Source organism: Arachis hypogaea, chromosome 12 (genome assembly GCF_003086295.3).
Source record: "Arachis hypogaea cultivar Tifrunner chromosome 12, arahy.Tifrunner.gnm2.J5K5, whole genome shotgun sequence".
In the NCBI taxonomy this organism is placed as follows: domain Eukaryota; kingdom Viridiplantae; phylum Streptophyta; class Magnoliopsida; order Fabales; family Fabaceae; genus Arachis; species Arachis hypogaea.
Genome location: NC_092047.1, coordinates 66,217,179 through 66,238,013, shown reverse-complemented (window position 1 = coordinate 66,238,013; position 20,835 = coordinate 66,217,179).

Sequence of the window (20,835 nt, the reverse complement as noted above, 5' to 3'; positions counted from 1 at the left end):
AGCATATGTGTTTAAGCAAGCAAGTTAAAAATAACCATCAAGGCACAGAGAAATATAAACATTGTGATTGCAAACATAAGAGGGTGTGCATGATACATTGCATAAAGAATAAGTGGCACACCAAACTTAGTGTGACGCTTTCACTTGAAATTGATGCAAGTATATAGTAAGGATTATAAGCAAATTTTGTTGCATAGAAACACCAAACTTAGAATGCAGTCACATGTCCATTTTATTTGAACTAAGACTAAGCAAAGGAAACTGTTATATGTTAAATACAATCACCAAGCCAAGAATCTGTCATGAATAAGGATTTCTTGGTGATGTATTAACAAAAACAGTTAATAAAAGAAAGCACTGAAAACAAGAAAATGACTAAAACTAAGAGAAAACTAAAATTGTCTAACTAAAAGAAAGATAACACTAAAAAAGGCCTTATGATTATGCAGACAAGTGGTGTTGCTGAATGAATTGCATAGAAAAATAAGTGGCACACCAAACTTAGAATCTTAGTGTGACACTTCCATGTAGAATTGATGAAATCATTCAAAGGGATTGAAAACAAATTGTTGCAGGGCAACACCAAATTTAGAGTGTAACCATATGCCAATTTATTGAAATTTAAACAAAGCAGACAGAGAACATAAACAAAGCAAAGAAATGAAATGTTACCCAAGGTTGGGTTGCCTCCCAACAAGCGCTCTTTTAGTGTCATTAGCTTGACATGTTGTTCTTCACTTTCTTCGTCTTCTTCCAGTTTGTTAAGAGGAATGACCTCAAGGGGGGAAAGATTCAGCTAGTGTCCCCTGTCTTAGCCTCTCCTCAGCAAGCTTCCTTTTGTTAATGGCTTGATTGAGCTTACTTGCTGGATCAGGGGTAAGATCGGTACTCTTGTTAGTTGCCTTCACTTCTTTGGATTCAAGACTTGGTTGCTGTGTGATTATTGGAGTTTTATCTTCATCTTGAGCCTTTTGAATTGCTGGCTCAATGAGCTCTTCCTTCATGTACTTCTCTTCCTCACTTGAGTGTGAATTTTCTTGACTGACTTTCTCACTTTCTTATTCTTCCACTTCCTCTTTTGCACTCAACATTTGAGTTAATAGCACTTTCATGGAGGAGGTTTGTTGTTCTTCCCAAGATTTCCTCATCTCCTCTTCATATCTTTCAATCACAGATTCAAGTGTTGAGCATTTTTGGTTCAAAGAGGTTTGTGGGGGTTGTGAGCTTTCATGTTCCTTTGTCATCTCAAGTGGCTTCTGTGGATATGCAAGTTCAGGTTCAAATGCCTCCTCCACTTCATTCTTCATTGAAATTTCACTTGATACAGTAGCCTTTTCTTCTTGCCCTTCCACTTTCTTCTTTGCACTCAACATTTGATCTACCATCACTTCTATGTTTGTAAGGGAGTTTTCTCGTTCTTTCCAGGATTTCTTTGTCTCCTCCTCATATCTTTTGACATGGACTCAAGCTTTAAGAGTCTTTGGTTTATGGAAGTTTGTGTTGGTTGTGAGTCTTGGGAGGGATTTTGTGTTGAGGCATAGTCAAGTGATGAAGAATTTTCAAATGTAGAAATGGGAGGTGAGGTTGGATAATATCTCATGTGATTAACTTGATCAATTTGTGGCTCTGGAGCAAATCTCCATGGATTGGAGTGCTCAGAATTTGCAATTTCTTGGTGATACTCCCAACCACCATTAGGATAATGACTTGAATCATTTTGTGGTGGTGAGAAATATCCCATATGATTCTCTTGCTCATCTTGTGGTTCTGAAGCATATCTCCATGGATTGGAGTGCTCAGGATTTGAAATTTTTTGGTTACATTCCCAGCCACCATTAGAGATTTGTGATGGTGGGTAATATCCCATAAAAGTTGTTTGATCACAAGATGAGTTGAACTCCAATTGAATTTTGTAAAACACAACACCAATGAAAATTGAAATTTCTCATATTAGAGATGAGAATTTCTGAGTGAGGCAATAACACAAACACCTTGCTTATCAGCAGAGAACAAAAACAAAGAAAAAAATGCTTAATCTAGACTTCTCACCAACTTAATCATTGTTGATCTAATCAATCCCGGCAACGGCGCCAAAAACTTAATGGGTGAAAATCAGGTTCCACACCAAAACTCACCGGCAAGTATTTCGGGTCACATCAAGTAGTAAAACTCACTTAGAGTGAAGTCGATCCCACAGGGATTGATGGATCAAGCAACTTTAGTGGGTGATTAGTTTAGTCAAGCTAACATTGGTGAATTGAGTGAAAATTTGAGAACAAAATGTAAAGTGCAAGGAATTTAAAGTTGCAGAAGGTAAATTGCAGTGAAAGTAAAGAACAGAATGTAAATTAGATGAAGCTTAAATGACAAGAAAAGTAAAATTGCAGCTGATTTCAATTACAGTAAATAAATTGACAGAAGCTTAAAGAACAAGAAATGTAAATTAGACAGAAGGTAGATCAGCAGAATGTGAATTGAACAAAAGCTTAAAGAGCAAGAAAACTAAATTGCAGCGAAATGTAAAGGGGGTTGGGTGCTGGAAATTAAAGAGACAGTAAATAAGAACTCAGAATAAGAAATTTGAATTGAAAATTAAATTCAAATCACAGCAAGCTCAAAAGTAAATTAGAAAGGAGGTAGAGAATTTAAATTGCATAAGAAGCAAACTCAGCTCAAGCAAAATGTAAAAGTGCAGAAAAGGAATTACAGAAGAGAGAATTGTAGAGATTGAAAGTGTATAAGCAAAATTGCATTGGAAAGAAAATGAAGCAGAGAAGAAAAGAGAACCCAGATCTGATTTCCAATTCTCAAATTCAAACAAAAAAATTAAAGAGAGTTCTCTACTCTACTCCTACTCCTACAGCTCTCTAATGGAGCCAGCCTTCCTAATGAAATGAAACTGATGCCTTTTTATAGGCTTTTTACAAAATAAAAATAAAATTGAAATTGAAAACAAAATTCAAATTAAATGAAATTCCTAATCTAGCTTGTTCTTGTGCCTTGTGCCTTTGAGTGATGTCCATGGGCTTTGCTTGCTTTTAATTTGAAGAAGAGTGGATTCGGATTGGCTTTTGGTTGAAAATGGGTTCATGGGACACTTCTAGGGAAGCGCTTAGTTAAATGCAACAACGCAGCGCTCAATTTGCTTGGTCCCAGGCCCGTGCCTAGCTCAATTGTTCATGGCGCTACGTTAAGTAAGTGAACGTAGCGCACTTTATGCGCAAGGTGAGGCTCCCTCTTTCGAGCCTTGGTGAGTTCATTTTGCCAATTTCCTTTGTGAAGAGTAGAGCACAGTTAGTGCTTCTAACGTAGTGCCCCTTTGTTGTTTGCCTCGTTCTCCATTTCCAGCCCTGGTGGTTGCATTTGTGCCAGTAATTCCTTTGTATGAAGGCCCAAAAATGTTGTAAAAAGCAACGTAGCGCTCCTTTGATGAATGCTTTGTTGAGCACTCCGTTGGAATCTTCAACGTCACACTCATTGCTTTCTTTCATTGGATTTATTTATTAATTGCTAATGTATTGGCCAATTGGCTTTAACGGAATTAAAATTGAAATGCATGCTTTAAACGCCTTAGGCATTCATTCATTTAATGAATAAGCCAATGTAGCGTTTGTTCATATCATCCATTCTTAATAGGCATTATTAATTAAATTTCATGCATGCTTTAATTTATGATAATGCATGGCATTAATTTTCAATGCATGCATAAGCATTAATTAGTAATTCCATTAGCATTCATTTCATTTTAACGCTAGCTTCATTCCTTGGCATTATCATGGTCATTGGCCACACTTTTAAAAGTGTGGCCTAAGGTTCCAAAGCGTGCTCAACTTTAAAGTGTGCCCCAAAAATTCCTCTTTTCTTCTTTTTCTGTGCTCTCTTGCTTCTTTTTCCACTTATTTCCTACAAAATTTATAAAATCAAAAGATCAAGGAAATATACTATTTAAGCACAAAAGAATGCAATATTTAAGCACTAATTGTCAATTTCTTGTAAGAAAAAGCATAGAAAAACATGACATGATGACATGTCATGACTATCTTTTCCAGAGAAGGGACTCCAAGCTTCACTATGGGCGTGGCACACCAACTACAAATTCCAGAGAAGGATCCTTGAAGACTTGCAAGGGGCATGGCATGCCAAGCTAGGCGTGGCACGCCAACCCTATCATCCACAATAGGTGTAACACCCTAATTAGCCTAAGCCTTACCTCGCGTGGTAAGGCAAAAGTTAATCAAAGGTTACAACAGTTCTAAGCTTATACATATAATATATATGGAAAGAATAGTATAATCTAGAAGCCCGATGAAGGATATAGCTTGAAACAGGATTGGAAAAGTGCAAAACGTGCTAACAAAGCTACTAAATTAAAGCACAAGAAAACATATGTAATATAATAAAATATAGTAGTATAATATCATAAGAATCTAGCCACGGCTCGCGGAGTTTAAGCCGGCCAGCTATATACAGACCATATATGAAACCAGACAGTAAAACAGCTTATACAAGTTTTGTTCTCTCAAATACAAGCCTCTAGGCAAAACAAAATACAAATGTGAGAGCCATGCTCAAAATAAATCAAAAGACTCCAAAAAGAAGTGTCCGGATCCTCCACTTCTGTCACCGACCAGACAACTCACCGAAGTGGGTCCCGACCTGCATCTGAAAAACACAACTGATGTATGGTATGAGAACTGGAGGTTCTCAGTATGGTAACAGTGCCCAGTGATGTAGGATATAAGACCCCGGGACGCCAAAGGCAATCCTAGACTCCATATCCATCACAAGAGTTCAAGCTTAAAGTAGTCTAAACCATAAAGCATAATATGTAAAACCTTAACCAAACTTGAAACCTTAGTATATCAAAATGGTAATCTATTCTTAAAGGATTTTATACTCTACCCATACACCGCTGTCCCACAGCCTTCACCAACATATCCTCTATACGAACCTATCACCATCGCCTACCTAACCTCCTCAAACCAGACAAACATAGATAATACAAGCAAGGAAACAACAGGTAATATTCAAGTATATATCAAGTAATTCAAGAAGCAAGTAGGCATATTACACAGGTAGGAAAACTCAAATAGTCAAAGCAAGCAAACATGAATAAGATGCATATGATGAATGTCTATCCTATTGGCTGTGATATCACATGTCGGTCATTTTGCCAAACCCAACAGCAAATCCGGCCGACGACTCCCAGATTAGTCTCTCTATTGCGCATAAGGAGGAGAATTTCGAGAGAGGGTGCCCTACCACCTTCTCCTTTCAGAGGGAAATATTCCGAGGGAACGTGCCCTACCACCTTCCTCTGGTTGTCGCATGATTCCGTGGGTTAGTGCCCTACCACCTTGCAATCAGAGAGAAACCCATGCTCAGGAGGAAAATTCCGAGGGAGAGTGCCCTACCACCTTCCTCTGGAGCAATTAAAATGAGTGAGAAGCTCTTCATCAAGCCTTACATCCGAGCGTAGGCAGGATACTACCACAGCCCCCACGACGGATAACAACATATATCATAATTACGTAATCAAACTCAGAGGCCACTCCTCATAGAACACTTCCACTCATTCTCATTCCATCAACCGTAATCATTCATTACCAAACTTTCCAACTCATCACAACTATCATTCATCCACGACTTTTTATTCTGAACTCACTAATGCGTCAAAATCTCGGATTCATACATCTTTCTCCCTTCACACTCAACTAAACCCATCCTCAGTACATCAGAAACCTAAGCCTCCGTCCTCTAACCCTTTCAAATAATTCCAACTCAAACTCTCCTAGGATCATTCCCATATTTGTTACCCAAAATAAGCTCCAAAAGCCTTAAAATGGTGTTATAGAATCTTACAACCTTGTTGGAATGGTGAAATAGTTGAAAACAAATTTTAAATTATGAAACAGGTCGTGTGCGTCCGCACAGGGGTGTGCGTGCGCACACAGGAAGATTTTGAAAGTGTGCGTACCGACAGGGGTGTGCGTACGCACAGGTACTAAAATTTATAGAGACTGTTCACTCGCACAAACTGTGTGAGTGCCCCTAACAGACGTTCCTTCCCGACTTGTGTATGCGCACAGGGCTGTGCGTCCGCACAGGTCGTAATTCTTCATTGATGTGTGCGCGCGCAACCTGTGCTAGCACTGCTACCAGAGCCCTTTCCCCTGCCTGTGCGTACGCATAGGGCTATGTGTCCGCACAAAATAGAATTTTCACAGGGTTCTGCGTCCGCACAGGGCTTTGCATGCGCACGTATCAGAAAATCCTGAAATGCTGAAACTTTGCAAAATTTTCGATTTTTAACACCAACTTTGAATGATCATAACTTTCTCTACAAAATTCTAAATTTCACAAACTTTATATCGATTTAAAGGATTTTGAAAGATATTTAATTCTAAAAAAGCTTCATCAGATTTCAAAAATCGAGGCAAAAGTTATAATCAGACAAAGTTCATCAAAAACCAACTTTTACCCAAAAACACAATTTCCTCAATGGCTTTATAAAACACAACCAAATCAACCAAAACCATTCCAAACTCTAATTCTCATCAAAATCAACCCTCTGTATCATATTAAACCCAACTTTCCACGTTTTCCCTTATCTTTCCTCCTCCACAGTCTCGACCTCTATATAACACATATATCAAACCTCATTAATAATTTTCCAACTACTTAACCAATTCATCAACATCAATATCATATAAATCACACAATTTACTTCTCAACTACACAATCATTCATCCTCATCATATCCTTACCATTCATTATGATCATACCCAACATAAATCTCCAATATCATACTATCAACATCAATATAGCTATTTATCAATCACCCCAAATCATCAATTATCATGCACTATCATGCTATACTTCTACCAACATAATCAAAGCTCATCACTTCATCATAAATTACCATACCTCAGCATTCAATACCCAACAACCGTTATTTACCAACATAACAATATCAATTTATCATACATCATCAACAACCACTTTAATTCAAACCTATCCTATGGGTCACTAGCCTAAGTGTCCATGAATATTATATACTACATAGAGAAAATCGAAACCATACCTTGGCCGATTCCCAATATGCGCCAAAACCCCAAGTTGAGCCCAAGACAAGCTTTCAAGCACAATCTATGCCACCAAGAATCTCCAACAAGCATCAACAAGCTCCAAACATCACTATAATCAAGCTATATATGCATAAACCATCATAAATCAACCTAGGGCTCAACATAAACATAATCTCACAAAGGTTCAAGAGCTTTTACCTTTTCCAATAGCTTTGGAAGCCAAAACCTAATGCTAAGCAAGGATTAGAGTGAACCTAAACACCCAAAAATCACAAATCTCACTTAACCACAAACCCTATAACTCAAAACTTTTGAGGGAAGAATAGAAAAGATTTTGTGGTTACCTCACTACTTTCTTGTATGGGTTTTGTAGAGCTTTTCACAAGGAATGCTTAACTACAAATGGTGCGGCGATCGGAGCTCTATAGCTCAAGATATGAGCTTGGGAAGAAGATGATGAATAGTGCCAAAAGAGGGTTTCTTCTTCCTCTCTTCATTTCAGCGTGAGTGTGGGTGTGTTTGAGTGTTGTTGCTGATTTGGTTCATTAAATGAACCTTATATATGTTGGTCTTGGGCCCAACTTGGCCTTGGTCCATCCCGTCAGCGTTTTTAGCCCGTTTGGCCCAACTTTGGGCCAAACCTTTAAAATTAATGTCCAGTTTTTTTTCATTTCTAATATTTTTCTAAGGTTTTTTACTGTTTCCACTTTTTCTCGTGCGGTACCGAGTAGACTTGAACCGGTTCAACTTTCGGTTCGCGGTTTTTCACGATTTTTCACAAAAAACACGTTTTATGACTCAGAAAAACCTACTGAGTCTAAAAATCATATTTAAATCTCCAAATTCTCATCCTAACTTTCTGGAATTTAATTTGGGCATTGAAATGATTTTATTCGTAAAAAATATGGTTCTTATAATGGGCATGGCACGCCAGGTCGAAGGCGTGGTACGCTAGTACAACCGAGCAGAGGAGAATGGTGGAAGCATCTATATGGGCATGCCACTTGAGACTTAAGGCGTGGCACGGCAAGTCAAAGATACAATGGGCATGCCACTTGGTACTAGAGGTGTGGCACGCCATGCTCATGAAACCCTCAACACCACTCTGGGCGTGCCACTTAAGTCCTAGCATGGCACGCTAGTTCATCTGACCAGAGAGGAAGAATGCAGCCCCAACAAGGGCGTGGCATGCTAGATCAAAGGCGTGGCATGCCAGCACAAGCCTCCAGTGAAGAAGATCAATGGGCGTGCCACTTGAGACTTTAGGAGTGGCACGCCAAGGAAAAATAACAATGGGTGTGCCACTTGGTGCTTAGGGCTTGCACGCCAACCTTGCTCGTACTATGGGTGTGCCACTTGAATCCTGGGTGTGGCACGCCAGTTTACTGGGCCAGAGGGGAGTACTCATGCTTTATTGAGGCGTGGCATGCCAGTTCAACCTTCCAGAGGAGAGATTGAAGGCTTTATTAAAGGCGTGGCACGCCAAACCTGGACGTGACATGCCAGTTCATTTGGTCAGAGAAGAAGGATGAAGAGTTCAACAAGGGTGTAGCACGCCACTGCTGAGCGTGGCACGCTAGTTCAAATTTCTAGAGAGGAAGAAGGGAGATATCACTTGGGCGTGCCATTTGAGTTCAAAGGCGTGGCACGCCAGGCTAGCTGCACAAAGGAAGCGTGCCACTTGGAAGCCAGGCGTGGCATGCTGAACACACGCCGGTCACACGCCAAACACATGTCTCACTTTAATTAGTTTCCTTTAAATTTTAATTGTAATTTTCTTTTTCTTTTTGTATTTTTTATAGGAGTAGTATAAATACCCCTTGAGAGTACTAAAAAGGGGGTTGGATTGGATAGTTGGTTGGTGGGCTTGGCTAGTAGAGGAATTAGTTTAGTTTTACTTCACATCATCTTCTTCCATCTCTTGTACTTTTCTCTAAGCTATGAGTAGCTAAACTCCCTCTCATTGGGAGAGAGAGCTCTGTTGTACTTGATGGATTAATGATAGTGAATTTCTTCTTCTCTTCATCTTCTCTTTGATTTGCTAGAAGGAATTTCGTTTTTCAAGTCTAGTGTTCAATCATCTTGGAAAAGAGGTTGAATGCAAATTGGGTTTCATGGGAACCTTTGAAAAGGAAACATGGAACCATGCTTGAAATCCCTTCTCACACTTGAGTAGATCTGGGTTTTGGGATTGGATATGGTGACATGAAATCCACCCACTATTTGGATCTATGAGGATGTATGGTATAATCAGGGACCAAGCTTATCTCTCTTCATGAGCAATGGTGCACGAATTGTAAATCACACTTTTTACAACTCGTACCACTAACCAGCAAGTGCACTGGGTCGTCCAAGTAATACCTTACGTGAGTAAGGGTCGATCCCACGGAGATTGTTGGCTTGAAGTAATCTATGGTTATCTTGTAACTCTTAGTCAGGAAAACAATAAAATAATTCACTTATCAATTTTGATTGCAAGGAATAAAAGGGGCAGAACACAAATTATACTTGTATGCACTGATGGAGAATATGTTGGAGTTTTGGAGATGCTTTGTCTTCTGGAATTCTGCTTTCTTCTATTTTCTGATTCACACATGCACGTCCTCCTATGGCAAACTGTGTGTTGGTGGATCACCGTTGTCAATGGCTACCATCCATCCTTCCAGTGATAAGGGTCCAAATGCGCTGTCACCGCACGGCTAATCATCTGCAGGTTCTCAATCGTACCGGAATAGGATTTACTATCCTTTTGCGTCTGTCACTATGCCCAGCACTCTCGAGTTTGAAGCTCGTCACAGTCATTCAATCCCTGAATCCTACTCGGAATACCACAGACAAGGTTTAGACTTTCCAGATTCTCTTGAATGCTGCCATCAATCTAGCTTATACCACGAGGATTCTGAATAAGAGATCCAAGAGATATTCATTCATTCTATAGTGGAACGGAAGTGGTTGTCAGGCACGCATTCGTGGGGGAATGATGATGATTGTCACGTTCATCATATTCACATTGAAGTGCGAATGGATATCTTAGATAGGAACACGCATGTTTGAATGGAAAACAGAATTACTTGCATTAATTCATTGAGACACAGCAGAGCTCCTCACCCCCAACAATGGAGTTTAGAGACTCATGCCGTCAAAAAGTACAAAGTTCAGATCTAAAATGTCATGAGGTACAAAACAAGTCTCTAAAAGTTGTTTAAATACTAGACTAGTAAACTAGGTTTACAGAAAATGAGTAAACTGAGATGGATGGTGCAGAAATCCACTTCTGGGGCCCACTTGGTGTGTGCTGGGGCTGAGACTTAAGCTAATCACGTGCATAGGGATGTTTTGGGCGTTCAACGCCAGCTATGGATCCAATTCTGGCGTTGAACTCCAACTCCTAACTTGTTTCTGGCGCTGGACGCCAGACAGCAGCATGGAACTAGCGTTGAACGCCAGTTTACGTTATCTATCCTTGAGCAAAGTATCAATTATTATATATTGCTGGAAAGCCCTGGATGTCTACTTTCCAACGCAATTAGAAGCGCGCCATTTGGAGTTCTGTAGCTCCAGAAAATCCACTTTGAGTGCAGAGAAGTCAGAATCCAACAGCATCAGCAGTCCTTTTTCAGCCTGAATCAGATTTTTGCTCAGCTCCCTCGATTTCAGCCAGAAAATACCTGAAATCACAGAAAAACACACAAACTCATAGTAAAGTCCAGAAATATGAATTTTGCCTAAAAGCTACTGAAAATAAACTAAAAACTAACTAAAACACACTAAAAACTATATGAAATTAACCCCAAAAAGCGTATATAATATCCGCTCATCAAGCAATTAGACCAAAGAATTGGCTAATTATCAAGATTTAAAGAATGAATCACCAAGGAATTGGGGTTCAATCAATCATGATTGCCAAGAGGTCAATGAGTTGCATGATTGAAGATGAGATGATCTAGATTTAATCCAAAGAGAGCAGCATCTCCTAATCCCAATGAATTTTCCTATTTTTATCTTTCCTATTCTTTATAGCTTTCTTTAATTTCTGCTATCAACCCATTCCCCAATTATAATTCAGTCATTTATGTTTCAGCAATTTACTTTCATGCTCTTTATAATTCTGCATTTTATTGCTTTTCTTTATCTTTAAGTCATTTAGAATTCTGCACCCAACAATTCTTATTGATTAGCTTGACTAAATCACCCATTAACTAAAGTTGCTCAATCAATCAATCTCTGTGCGATTCGACCTCACTCTACTGTGAGTTATTACTTGATAACAATTTGGTATACTTGCCAAAGACGGATTCATTATATTCTTTATGGCGCCGTTGCCGGGGATTCATTTTGAATTGACAATGATTAAGTTGATGAGTATTTAGATTAAGCATTTTTTGTTTACTTTGTTATTCATTTTAATTTCAATTCCTAATTTCTTTCTCTCTTTAGCACTTGAATTTCCAGTTGTACATTGTATATATAACCATTCTAACAAGAAGCACACTAACTGTTTGATGCTTTGCATCAACCACATTTGACTTACCCACCCTTCTTCCAAAGAGGGTGATAACCATTTTTCTAGATTGTGTTTGGTGTTGTGTATGATAGCGAGGAGAGGAGAAGTAACCTCCTACGATTCTGAACCTGAAAGGACATTTCTAAGATTGAAAAGAGAGGTAGTGGCAAGAGGCAAAAGGGTAGTTGGTGAAAAAGAAGAAGAAAAAGAGAATCCAACTCAAAATATGGAAGGTGAAACATACAATCATCAAGATGAAGCAGTGGGCAACCATGCTCCCCCACAAGAAAGGAGAGTGCTAGGCTCTTACATCAATCCCAATCCTGGGAAATGTGGGAGTAGCATCTTGAAACCCACCATACATGCCAACAATTTTGAGCTCAAACCACAGCTAATCACCCTTGTTCAGAATAACTGTTCATTCGGAGGAAATGCTTCAGAAGATCCAAATCAACATCTAACCACATTCTTTAGAATCTGTGATACAGTGAAGGCCAATGGTGTTCATCCGGACACCTATAAACTGTTTTTGTTCCCCTTTTCTCTCAGGGATAAAGCATCTAAGTGGTTGGAATCCTTTCCAAAGGAGAGTTTGACAACTTGGGAAGAAGTTGTGAACAAGTTCTTGGAAAAATTTTACCCTTCCCAAAGAGTCAACAAGTTGAGAGCTGAGGTAGAAACATTTAGACAACAAGATGGGGAGACTCTCTATAAAGCTTAGGAGAGATACAAACAGTTAACAAGGAAATGCCCACCGAATATGTTCAATGAATGGGTCCAGCTGCACATATTTGATGGGTGAAAAAATGATTCCACACAAAACTCACCAGCAAGTATACCGGGTCGCATCAAGTAGTAAAACTCACATAGAGTGAGGTCGATCCCACAGGGATTGATGGATCAAGCAACTTTAGTGAGTGATTAGTTTAGTCAAGCTAACAATGGTGAATTGGATGAAATTGAAGCAACAGAACAAAAATTGTAGGAATTGTAAAATGCAGAAGGTAAATGGCAGATGCTTAGAGAGCAAGGAATGTAAATTGGCAAAATCTTAAATGACAAGAAATGTAAATTGCATCAAATGTAAAGGGAGGCTGGGTGCTGGAAATTTAAAGAAAGCAATAGATCTGAGGCATGAAAAGTAAATTCAGATTTCAGCAAGCTCAAAGGTAAAGTTACAGAATGTAAATGAGCAGAAAAGTAAATCAAGCTTCAAGGGAAACGAAAATGTGAAAGTGCAGAAGAACAGAATTTGCAGGAAGGTGTAAATTGCATAAATTAAATTGGGAGCAATGTAAATAGAGAAGTAAAATTGCAGAGAAGGAAATTGGAGCTGAGGATTGTAGAAATTGAAATTTTGTATAAACTGAATTCAAGATTTAAAAATAGAAAGTGCAGAAAAATTAAAAGTGTTTCAAAGAGGACTTTCTATTCTACCCTACTCCTAATGCTCTCTAGCAGAGCCAGCCTTTTTATGAAATGAAACAGATGCCTTTTTATAGGCTTTACAAAAAATAAAAATGAAATTGAAATTGAAATCAAATTACAAATTAAATAAAATTCCTAATCTAGCTTGTTCTTGTGCCTTTGAGTGATAGTATGGGCTTTTCTTGCTTTGGATTTGAAGAAAAGTGGATCCGGATGGCTCGGTTCAAGTGGATCAAGGTTGCATTGTAGCTCCAGTAGAGCGCTCCATTTGGTTTAGTGAACTTGGCGTTCACTCTTGCCTTGTGTGCCTTGTCACGTGTTGAGCCTTCTTGCCTAGCCTCCTCCAACTTTCACTTAGTGAACGTTACACTCCCTTAGTGAGCACTATTCCTTGGGTTCCTTGGGTGAGCACTCTGCTTCTTATGTCTTGGTGCGCATTGGCCAGCTCTAATGTAGCGCTCCGTTGCATTCCTTTGAGCACTGGGCCTTGCTCCCTTGGTGCTCCCTTGGTAAAGAGCACGAAAACGCTCTCTTGATTGAACGTAGCATTCACTTTAATGAACGCTAGCTTTGTGTTGCGCCCAGCTTTTCCTTGGTTCCCTCTTCGATCCTTGGCGCTCCCTTTACTTGGCTATTGAGTGTGGTTTTTGGGCCTTAAAGATGCCTATCTATTGTGCTTCAATTTTGTGCCAAATATGGATTATTATATATCGTTGGAAACCTCTGAATTTCCAACGCAACTGGAATTGCATCAATTGGACATCTGTAGCTCAAGTTATGGTCCTTTGAAGGAGGCATGGTCATGTTGTCACAAGGCTTAAAGAAAAGCCCGAAAAAGTGAACAATTTTAAATGTAGCGCTCTCTTTTATGAGCGCTATTCCTTGGGCGCTTGGTTCCTTTGTGGCCAGCATCGCCTATGCCCGAAAACGCTTTCCTTTGTGAACGTTGCATGCAATCTTTTCTAGCTTTACTAATGCAATCTTTCATTGGCTTTATTAATCCAAGCTTACATTATGCTAGGCGTTCATTCATTTAATGAATGCATAATTAAGCCAATGATGGCATTAATAGTACTAGTGAGAATAAGCCATCATAGCATTCATTTACTAGTAGTGCCAATGCGTTAATGTAAGCTTTATTTGCCAATTGCATTAGTAATTAAAGTTTCATGCATGCTTTTATTAATGCATTAACATAAAGCTTTGAATTGCCAATTGCATTATTAAATGCACGATGATGCACGGAAACTTGTCTCTCAACAATTTTCCGTCGGCAAGTATACTAAATTGTCATCAAGTAAAAACTCACAATAGAGTGAGGTGGAATCCCACAGGAATTGATTGGTCAAGCAACTTTAATTAGAGGAATGTTCTAGTTGAGCGAAGCTGAATTTGGTTTGAGAGTTGCAGGAAATTAAATGGCGGGAAAGTAAATAGCATAAAATGTAAATGCTGAAAGTAAAGAGCTAAAAATAAATGACAGAAAGTAAATTGCAGAATCTTAAATGGGAATGGGAAAGATGCTCATAAAAGTAAATTGCAGAAATTAAAGAGAATGGGTAAGATCAGAAATGGGGAATTCATTGGGTCTAGGAGATGTTGCATTCTCCGGATCGAGTTCATTTTCATCTCTTCCTCAATCAATGCGTTCATTGATCTACTTGGCAATCTTAAGTGATCGAATTACAATTTCTTGTAATTCAATCTCTCAAATCTTGATCAATAGCCAATTCTTTGGTCAATTGCTCATGAGAAGAGATGAAGTATGGTCACTGATTATACCACATGCATTCCCAAATCAAGTGTTGGTAGAATTATAGTCACCATATTCTTCCAACCCCAATTTTGTCCAACATGAGAAAGCATTTCTAGCATGATCTCTTCATTCCTCTTCCAAGGTTCAGAAGAGATCCAAGTATGAATAGCTTCTTTTCCAAGATAACTTCCCAATTGGATGAAGATTGAAAGCTTTCCAGTAAAATCAAGAGAAAAGATAGAAGAAGAATAATGAAAACTAATATTAATCCATCAAATTACAACAGAGCTCCCTAACCCAATGAAGGTGGGTTTAGTTGTTCATAGCTCTGGTAATGGAAAATAGAGATGGAAAATACATCATGAAAAGTAAACTAGAAGTGCAGAGAAAGTAAAATTATACAGAGAGAAGTTCTCCAATTTCCAACTCTATCCAAAAGCTCTCTTTAATTCAAAACTACCCCTATATATACTACTCTTCTGATCTTCTAGTTGGTTCTTCAAGTCTTGGATATGGGCCTTTGGATCTTGAGTTTGAAGCAGTTATCCTCTTCAGTGGGCTTAGCTTTACTTGCAGAGCGAAAGTGTGAAGTAGGCAGGGTATTTAGCTCAGGACGTTAGTGGCGTTAACGTTAAGTGAGAGTGTGGATTTGAGAATGTTAGTGACAATCACCTTTTTCACTAACGTTCCTAACCCAGGGATGATCCACGTTAACTTCAATGTTAGTGGCACCAACGTGACCACTAACGTTGCCTCTTGGTCCTTCGCACACATTATTGGGACTCACCTTTTCCAATAACGTTGAGAGTCTTCCCTTCCCCTACGTTAGAGTCCACGTTAACTTAGTTAACGTGGCTCTTAACGTAGGCTTGCCAATCCTTCGAGAACGTTAGTGACACTTACCTTTGTCACTAACGTTCCAAGATGCCCCTACTTCCCACGTTAGAATCTACGTTAACTACGTTAACGTGGCTTCTAACGTGGTGATGATAGCCATCTCCAACGTTAGTGACAAAGGTGAGTGTCACTAACGTTGGCTCACCATCCTTCCTTCCACATTAGCTTCCACGTTAACTAAGTTAACGTGGGAGTTAATGTGGCTCATAGTGGCTCATTGTGGCTCATCTCCAACGTTAGTGACAAAAGTGAGTGTCACTAACGTTGGCGATTGTTTGCTTTCTCTACGTTAGCTTCCACGTTAACTTAGTTAACGTGGGAGTTAACGTAGCTCAAAGTGGCTTAGTCCAACGTTAGTGACAATGGTGAGTGTCACTAACGTTGGCCATTCTTTTGCTTCCCAACGTTAGAGTCCACGTTAACTAAGTTAACGTGGAGGCTAACGCGGCCAATATGAGCTTGGTCCAACGTTAGTGATAAAGTTGAGTGTCACTAACGTTGGCTCCACTTTCTTTCTTCCACGTTAGAGTTCACGTTAACTTAGTTAACGTGACTCTTAATGTGGGCTATGATGGCTTCGAGGACGTTATTAGCGATTACTTTTCTCATTAACGTTGCAAGCTAGCTCCCATTCCACGATAGTGGTCACGTTAGTTAGACTAACGTGGCTGCTAACGTGGTTCTTTCTTGCTTCCTTTGTCCTGAAATTAAGCAATAAAGTGTATCAAAGTTCTAATCCACATCATGAGACATGCATCATCTAATTTGTCATATAATTCATGCATAATTCTCATGAAACCATGTAAAGTGCACCATGTTTGCTTGAATCAAGATGTAAGTGAAATTCTACCCAAAACTTGCTTATTTCCTAAGAAAATGCATGAAACTACCCTAAAACAGTAAAGAAAAGGTCAGTGAAACTGGCCAAAATGCCCCGGCATCACACGCATGCTTTAATGAATGCATAAGGCATTACTAAAGGCCACGACTTCATGGTCATGGGCCACTGACACGCGAAAATTTTGAATTCACGTATTTACTACCGGCAAGTATACCGGGTCGCATCAAGTAATAAAACTCACTTAGAGTGAGGTCGATCCCACGAGGATTAAAGGATTAAACAATCAATAGTTTGTTGATTATTCTAGTTAGACAATCATTTTGGAGTGATGAGCAAACAATAGGAAGTGTAAATGACATGAAGATAAAGGAAAGCAATAAATTTCAGGAAAAATAAATGACATGAATGTAAGGTACTGGAAAGTAAAATTGCAAGAAAGTAAAGAACATCAAAGTAAAGTGTAGGGGAAATAAAATGCTGGAAAGTAAAGTACAAGGAAGTAAAAATTGTAAGAAAGTAAATGATGGAAAGTAAAAATGAAAGCATAAGGGATTAGAGATGTTGATTCCTCATGAATTAATGGGTCTCACTCCTTCTCAATCATGTAAGGTAGATCTATGGTGGATTATGAGTAATTAAACCCCAATCTCTTGGTGATTTAATTTCTCTTCACATAATCAATTGCCAATCTCTTGGTCTAATTGCTCATGAGAAGAGGTGAAGTTCAATTTCTAATCCAAAAGCCACACAACCCTCAAGACCTCAACTCAAAGAGGTTATATATCACGTACCAACTAAGAGTGTGTTGATGAAGAGGATTATGAGAGAAGAGCCTCAAACTGAATTCCATGATCCCTCTCTCGAGGCTCACATGAAATTCAAGTAGACTCAATCCCCCTCTCGGTGGTGATTGAATCTTTGAAGCATAAAAGCTCTTTCTTAGAAAAACAAACATGATTTCTAATCCCATGCTACATAAATCCAAAGACCCCAATATTAGAGAGGCTACATGTCACAATACCAACTCTAAATCAAAATCAACTTCATTATGCCAAGAGAGCTCAAACTGAATCCTATGATCCCTCTCTCAAGGTTCACAATAGGATTCTAATAGATCCAAGGATCTTTGAAGAACAAAACTCTCTTGCAAGGATTCTAATAGATATCCAAGTATGAAGATAGAGTGAAGAAGAGAAGGAGAAATAAACATTAATTCAATCAAAATTGAAACAAAGCTCCTTTCCCAAATGCAAAGGGAATTAAGTGATCAATGCTCTCAAATGAAAACTAAATTGCATGAAATTAATGTGCATAGAAATAAAGAGTGAGAATTCAAAACAGAAATTGAAAATTCAAGAATTCATAAATGAAAATTACAAAGTAAAATAAACTACTACTAAGGAAGAAGAGAAGAGGAAGGGAAGAAGAGTGTTTGAGGGGAGGGGTCCGAAGACCCACTCCTAATGGAGTGTGCCAATGAAGTGTGTGTGTGTGATCTCCTTCCGTCCCCCCAGCTTTTTTTTTAATTCTATGAAGCTAATGCCTTTATATAGGCTTTCCTAAATTGCAAATTGAAATGAAATTAAAAGCAAATTATAATCAAAATGAAAATTAACTATTCTAGATCATTCTTGTGGCCTTGATTGGTTGAGATTTATGGGATTTGTTCTTGTTGGATTAGCTAGCTCATAAATGGAGTTGCTGGCCTTTAAGGAAAACAGAGGAGGCAGAGCAAGTTGGCATCAATTCTGGCCCAATGAGGGGCGTTACTAGCAAACACACCAGTACAAATGCACGTTGGCAACGTGCTGTTGAATTTCCTGGGCTGGGAGCTTAGGACTGGGCGTTGCTGGCCCAAGTTGTTGGCACAAACGTGGCCTTTCTTCTTCTTAGTTTTAGTTTTGATGCCCAAAGTTGCCCCTGATTTGAGCTTAAATTTTGTGCTTCACTATCGACTATTATACATGGTTGGAAAGCTCTGAATGTCAGCTTTCCAACGCAACTGGAAGCACCTCAATTGGATTTCTGTAGCTCAAGGTATGCTCCATTGAAGAGGGTAAGGTCAGCCTGCCAAAATCGTAGGCATTTTTGGTGAACACGCCAGTGCCAACGTGCTCAGATTCTAAAGCTCTAAATGAAGCCAGCTTTTGAAGCTTTAAATAAACGCCAACTCCATACTATGATATATGGTTGGAAAGCTCTTGATGTCTACTTTCCAATGCCACTAGAATCACCTCCTTTAGAGCTTTGTAGCTTAAGTTATGCATCCTTGAAGGAGGCAAGGTCAGTATGCCATGGTTGGGGCTCTTCACTTTTCATGCTTGATGTTGCCTGAACTTTGAGCTTCAGTCCTTTGCTTCAATATGGACTATGATACATCATTAGAAAGCTCAGAATTGCTACTTTCTAATGCCACTAGAATCACCTCCTTTGGAGCTTTGTAGCTTAAGTTATGCATCCTTGAAGAAGGTGAGGTCAGGCTGTCTTGGTTGGAGTTGTTTGTGAAGTTGTTGGCAAACACGCCACTAGCAACGTACTCGATCCTCCCCTGGCCCAAGTCCTTGGCTTTGGCATTGCTGCTTGCATTATTGATGAACACGCCAGTTCATCCTCTGCTGGGCAACGCTTCTCGAGCTCTTCCTTGCTCTGTTCCAAGATCCTGGCGTTGTTGCCAGCGTTATCAAGGAACACGCTGGAGTTGGCAACATGCAATCCCCTGTTTCCTTGCCAAGATTGATGTATCTTCAAGCTTTCTTGCTCCATTGACTTCTTGCCTTATTACCTATCATTAACCAAACACATGCCTCAAAGCCTTGCTAAATCACAAGATTTTGCATCATTCATAACATCAAACAATTCTTGCATAAATCTCATGAAAATACACATAATTAACAATGTTTGATTGAATCAAGGCATGCATACAATTCTCATCCAAATACTTGCTTATTGCCTAAGAAAATTCATGAAACCAACCTAAAGCATATAGCCAAGATGCCCTGGCATCAGCCACGCTTTTAAAAGCGTGGCCTAAGGTTCTAAAGCAGGCTCAAACTTCAAAGTGTGCTCAAAATTCCTCTTTTCTTCTTTTTAGCTTATTTTGTGCTTTTTTTTTTTTTGCTTTTTTTTTCTTATTTCTTACAAAGTTTATAAAATCAAAAGATCAAAGAAATATACCATTTAAGCACAAAAGAATGCAATATTTAAGCACTAATCATCAATTTCTTGTATGAAAAAGTATAGAAAAATATGACATGATGACATGTCATCAATATTCTATGAAGGATTGTCTCAAGAGTCAAAGAAGGCTCTAGACCACTCTTCAGGAGGCTCTCTCAATAACAAGAAGACAATTGAAGAGGCCATAGACATCATAGAAACTATGGCTAATAACGAGTATTTCTATGCCTCCGATAGGAACTCAAGAAGGGGAGTAATGGAGCTAAACCACATGGATACTCTACTGGCTCAAAACAAGGTGATCATAGCCCAACTAACAGCTCTAACCAAGCAAATGGAGAAGAATCAAGTCTCAGCAATCAACACTCAAGCACCTATGCAAGAAGGAGATAGCCCAGAAGTTGAATGTGAATGGGAGCAAGCCAACTATGTGAACAACTCATCAAGACCACCATATGACCCCAATGCTAAAACATACAACCCAGGTTGGAAGAACCACCCAAACTTTGGATAGGGAACCAACAAAACCATATCCAAGACCATAAACCATATCACTCTAACTAATACAACAACCCCAGCCATCAATCTAACAATCATAGGCCCTACCACAACCAACACAATGCCCCCTACCACTCAAACCAACAACCACACAGCAACCATTCCCAAAATGTATCATCCCCAATCCCACAACCATGTGATGACAGTGGAAATTTTGCAAGATTGGAAGCTATGATGGCACGAATGGCAAGGGATATTACCACTGTTGCAGAGAGACAATTGCAAGCTGAAAAAAGATAGACTCAATCCTCGAGGCCAAATCCAACATAAAGAACCAAGGGGTAGCAATCTCAAAACTGAAATCACAATTAGGATACCTATCCAAGCAGATACCAATGCCTACAAATACATTTTCCAGCGACACCATGACCAATCCAAGAGGGGAATGCAAGGCCATCACACTAAGAAGTGGGAAGGTTGTGAAGGAGACATCCTCAAGCCATAATTTGCAAGAAGAAGAGGTTGAAAATAACTCAAAAATCAATAAGGAAGAAGAGACACATACTCCAACTCCACCAAAACATCTTGAAGCCCTATGTACCAAAAGTACCCTACCCACAAAGGCTGAGAAAGGATGGAAAGGACA